The 5949-nt window shown below is 41.8% G+C and overlaps 1 long non-coding RNA gene across 1 annotated transcript; it reads left to right on the forward strand.

Moving 5' to 3' along the window:
- Positions 1 to 329: 329 nt before the first annotated feature.
- Positions 330 to 1637, forward strand: LOC125547666. Its single transcript, XR_007300722.1, has 2 exons — positions 330 to 760; positions 1270 to 1637. It is a non-coding gene; the product is annotated as an uncharacterized LOC125547666 (long non-coding RNA).
- The last annotated feature ends 4312 nt before the right edge of the window (positions 1638 to 5949 follow it).

Below are 5949 nucleotides of genomic sequence, written 5' to 3' on the forward strand. Positions count from 1 at the left end.
TACGGATTAAGCGAAGATTGTCTAAGGACGAGGTGACGATGCGCGTGAGAAATGGCTCCAAAGTCGATGTGATCGCCGTCGGTCACTCTGGACATAAAAACCGAAGACCGAAGACCGAACCCGAAAAGACCAAGACCGAACCCGAAAAGACCGAACTAGAAAAGACCGAATAAAATATGGTTTGCACAAATAGAAGACCGAACTAATTATGGTCTGTTCGGTCTTTGTCTTCAGGACCGAATAGCCCGTATAGACCGAATTAAAAAGAGCCCATACGCAAAAGGCAATGCCATGTTTACCTAAGGCCCATCCAGCCAGCCCAATGGTCACACACGACTACACACGAGCACGTCCTCACCTCACGAGTCACACATGAACCAGCCCAGCCGGCAGCCGATTCACTTGCGTTCCTCTTCTTCTCTCCCACTACAAACCCTAGCCGCCGCTCACCGCCCGCCGTTGTGGTCTGCCCGATGCCCCGTGAGACGCGAGTCCCCGGCGGCCGGCGCGCAGCGAGGCGCACCACGCGCCCCTGACCGATGAAGTCCGGCGCTCCGAGCCGCGGCCCTGACCAGTGAAGACCGGCGCCCCGCACCGCCATCCCCGACCCCTCGTTGGTCGCTCCACTGCCCGCGACGCGGCCGTCCGCTGCTAGTGCTCCACCTCCCGACTGCCGGTTCAGTAGTTGCAGTCCTCTTCCACGTTGTTCGCCTACTTGCCGCCTACTGACCTCTTTCTGTTCTTCACATTGCAACTAAAGGTAAGCAAGCTGCTCCACCCCTCTATGAACATCCTTGATTCCCATGAAAATAAGCACGGCTGCATGTATTTTGTAGGCAATACATACCCTTGCTTTGTGACAAATGTTAGCACCTAGAGACAACAAGTTGAACTATGTACTGTTCATAACTAGAGGAAGCAAATGAGCTGCACATTGCCCTTGCTTTGTGTTCCATGAAAAACAGTTGTAGTTGCCCTGGATATTATTTACATGGAAGCAAATGTGTTCAAACATTTAGATCTTAGCAAATTATGGCCTTTTAAACTGTTGATGCCGGTTGATCCGATCTCAAATATCCTTCCTATACTGAAATTAATAATGTGTGCATGACCTCTTGATAACAGTAATGCCCAGCATAATAGCCATCTAAATATGAATGTCTTATTATGTTTATGTGGCTAGTTCTTTTGCTTTTTATTAATGTCAAATTGTATTACTGCTATCTGCTCTTTGTGCATCTAATAACGAGTAAATTTCTCTTGTTTTAGATGTTATCTGTAGCTGAATCTGAATCTGAACATCATGATGAGGAGTTGAATGAGAGAGATTATGCCTATCTAGAGGCAGATGCAGATTCAGGAGCAGCTTCTGTAGTCATTTGGGTTGTTCTGCAGACATGGACCCTCTTATTACTATATGATCTATGTATCAACATTAAATCGGCCTTGCAAATGGAAGATTTGTTTTCTATTTATTTCTGCACTTTGGCTTTTGTTCACGCATTTTAAATCCTGAGTATATAATTCCTATATACACAATAGTGCATCCGTGCTCGTTTCCTGAAACAAGATATATACATGGTGTATATCATTTGTACAGAACATGTATTTGTAAATCTCTTTGTTATTTCTAGGCATTATTAAGGCAGATCTCAACAAAAGCACAAGATTATGTTCTATTTTCATCATCTTGTAGTAATCTGGAAATTTGTTCTACGTATTGATTGCATTTGGCATCAACCGAACACACTTCTTACTTTGTGTTAAATATGAATCTTATTACTTCCGGTCAAATGTAAAAATGTATTGGTACTGGAATCTAAGTTATAGCAATTAATCTGGTCTATTTGGTCAGGACCGAAGACCGAACAGTAAAGACCGAAGACCGAATAGTGAATAACCGAAAAGACCGAAATTATTTCGGTATTCAATTATGGAAGACCGAATTCTTAGAAGACCGAAAAGACCGAACCGAACAAACCGAAAAGACCGAATGCCCCGGCTGAGCCGTCGGCACGCTACATCTACCTTCGGGGTTAGTTTTAGACCTAAATAATTGTTATTTGGTGCCAGCGTTGAGCATGAACATTATATCCGGATCTTGTTTGATGCAGACGGTTATTCATTTAAATCAGAGAATAATGGTTGGTCTATTTATATGAGTAATATCTTTTATGGTCATGCACCCTTGATGAGTGGTCTGTTTTTACTAAATCTTGATAGTAGTGAGACACATGTTCATAGTATTGAAGCCAAAAGATATAAGTTTAATAATGATAGTGCAACTTATTTGTGGCACTGCCGTTTAGGTCATATTGGTGTAAAGCGCATAAAGAAACTCCATGTTGGTGAGATTTTGAAATCACTTGATTATGAATCACTTGATGCTTGCGAACCATGCCTCATGGGCAAGATGACTAAGACTCCGTTCTCCGGAACAATGGAGGGAGCAACAGACTTGTTGGAAATAATATATACTAATGTATGCGGTCCGATGAGTGTTGATGCTCGCGGCGGGTATCGTTATTTTCTTACCTTCATAGATGATTTGAGCAGATATGGGTATATCTACTTGATGAAACATAAGTCTGAAACATATGAAAAATTCAAAGAATTTCAGAGTGAAGTGGAAAATTATCGTAACAAGAAAATAAAGTTTCTACGATCTGATCGTGGAGGAGAATATTTGAGTTACGAGTTTGGTCTTCATTTGAAACAATGCGGAATAGTTTCGCAACTCACGCCACCTGGAACACCACAGCGTAATGGTGTGTCCAAACGGCGTAACCGCACTTTATTATATATGGTGCGATCTATGATGTCTCTTACTGATTTACCGCTATCGTTTTGGGGTTATGCTTTAGAGAAGGCTGCATTCACGTTAAATATGACACCATCAAAATCCGTTGAGACGACACTTATGAACTGTAGTTTGGCAAGAAATCTAAGTTGTCGTTTCTTAAAGCTTGGGGCCGCGATGCTTATGTGAAAAAACTTCAACTTGATAAGCTCGAACCCAAATCGGAGAAATGTGTCTTCATAGGATACCCAAAAGAGACTGTTGGGTACACCTTCTATCACAGATTCGAAGGAAAGAAATTCATTGCTAAGAATGGATCCTTTCTAGAGAAGGAGTTTCTCTCGAAAGAAGTGAGCAGGAGGAAAGTAGAACTTGACGAGGTAATTGTACCTACTCCCTTATTGGAAAGTAGTTCATCACAGAAATCAGTTCCAGTGATTCCTACACCAGTAAGTGAGGAAGCAAATGATGATGATCATGAAACTTTTGACCAAGTTACTACCGAACCTCGTAGGTCAACCAAAGTAAGATCCTCACCAGAGTGGTACGGTAATCTTATTCTGGAGGTCATGTTACCTGACCATGACGAACCTACGAACTATGAGGAAGCAATTATGAGCCCAGATTCCGCAAAATGGCTTGAGGCCATGAAATCTGAGATGGGATCCATGTATGACAACAAAGTGTGGACTTTGGTTGACTTGCCCGATCATCGGCAAGCCATAGAGAATAAATGGATCTTCAAGAAGAAGACTACGCTGACGGTAATGTTACTATCTACAAAGCTCGACTTGTTGCAAAAGGTTTTCGACAAGTTCAAGGAGTTGACTATGATGAGACCTTCTGACCCGTAGCGATGCTTAAGTCCGTCCGAATCATGTTAGCAATTGCCGCATTTTATGATTGTGAAATTTGTCAAATGGATGTCAAGACTGCATTCCTTAATGGATATCTTAAAGAAGAGTTGTATATGATGCAACCAGAAGGTTTTGTCGATCCAAAAGGTGCAAACAAAGTGTGCAAGCTCCAATGATCCATTTATGGACTGGTGTAAGCCTCTCAGAGTTGGAATATACGCTTTGATAGTGTGATCAAAGCATATGGTTTTATACAAACTTTTGGAGAAGCCCGTATTTACAAGAAAGTGAGTGGGAGCTCTGCAGCATTTCTGATATTATATGTAGACGACATATTGTGGATCGGAAATGATACTGAATTTCTGAATAGTATAAAAGGATACTTGAATAAGAATTTTTCAATGAAAAACCTCAGTGAAGCTGGTTATATATTGGGAATCAAGATCTATAGAGATAGATCAAGACGCTTAATTGGACTTTCACAAAGCACATACCTTGATAAAGTTTTGAAGAAGTTCAAAAAGATCAAGCAAAGAAAGGGTTCTTGCCTGTGTTACAAGGTGTGAAGTTGAGTCAGACTCAATGTCCGACCACTGCAGAATATAGAGAGAAGATGAAAGTCATTCCCTATGCTTCAGCCGTAGGTTCTACCATGTATGCAATGATGTGTACCAGACCTGATGTGTGCCTTACTATTAGTTTAGCAGGGAGGTACCAAAGTAATCCAGGAGTGGATCACTTGACAGCGGTCAAGAACATCCTGAAATACCTGAAAAGGACTAAGGATATGTTTCTCGTTTATGGAGGTGACAAAGAGCTCATCGTAAACGGTTACATCAATGCAAGCTTTGACACTGATCCGGATGACTCTAAGTCACAAACCGGAACGTATTTTTATTGAATGGTGGAGCTCTCAGTTGGTGCAGTTCCAAGCAGAGCGTCGTGGCGGGATCTATGTGTGAAGCGGAATACATAGCTGCTTTGGAAGCAGCGAATGAAGGAGTCTGGATGAAGGAGTTCATATCCAATCTAGGTGTCATACCTAGTGCATCGGGTCCAATGAAAATCTTTTGTGACAATACTGGTGCAATTTCCTTGGCAAAGGAATCCACATTTCACAAGAGAACCAAGCACATCAAGAGACGCTTCAATTCCATCTGCGATCAAGTCAAGGAGGGAGACATAGAGATTTGCAAGATACATATGGATCTGAATGTTGCAGACTCGTTGACTAAGCCTCTCTCACGAGCAAAACATGATCAGCACCAAGACTCCATGGGTGTTAGAATCATTACAATGTAATCTAGATTATTGACTCTAGTGCAAGTGGGAGACTGAAGGAAATATGCCCTAGAGGCAATAATAAAGTTGTTATTTATATTTCCTTATATCATGATAAATGTTTATTATTCATGCTAGAATTGTATTAACCGGAAACTTAGTACATGTGTGAATACATAGACAAACAGAGTGTCACTAGTATGCCTCTACTTGACTAGCTCGTTAATCAAAGATGGTTAAGTTTCCTAGCCATGGAGAAAGAGTTGTCACTTGATTAACGGGATCACATCATTAGGGAATCAAGTGATTGACTTGACCGATTCGTTAGCTTAGCATGATGATCGTTTAGTTTGTTGCTATTGCTTTTCCCATAACTTATACATGTTCCTATGACTATGAGATCATGCAACTCCCGAATACCGGAGGAACACTTAGTGTGCTATCAAACGTCACAACGTAACTGGGTGACTATAGAGATGCTATATAGGTGTCTCCGATGGTGTTTGTTGAGTTGGCATAGATCGAGATTAGGATTTGTCACTCCGAGTATCGGAGAGGTATCTCTGGGCCCTCTCGGTAATGCACATCACTATAAGCCTTGCAAGCAATGTAACTAATGAGTTAGTTACGTGATGATGCATTACAGAACGAGTAAAGAGACTTGCCGGTAATGAGATTGAACTAGGTATTGAGATACCGACGATCGAATCTCGGGCAAGTAACATACCGATGACAAAGGGAACAACGTATGTTCTTATGCGGTTTGACCGATAAGGATCTTCTTAGAATATGTAGGAACCAATATGAGCATCCAGGTTCCGCTATTGGTTATTGACCGGAGATGAATCTCGGTCGTGTCAACAAAGTTCTCGAACCCGTAGGGTTCGCACGCTTAACGTTCGGTGATGATAGGTATTATGAGTTTATGTGTTTTTATGCACCGAAGGTAGTTCGGAGTCCCAAATATGATCACGGACACGACGAGGAGTCTCAAAATGGTCGAGACATAAA

The sequence above is a fragment of the Triticum urartu genome, chromosome 3 (genome assembly GCF_003073215.2).
Source record: "Triticum urartu cultivar G1812 chromosome 3, Tu2.1, whole genome shotgun sequence".
Lineage (NCBI taxonomy): Eukaryota > Viridiplantae > Streptophyta > Magnoliopsida > Poales > Poaceae > Triticum > Triticum urartu.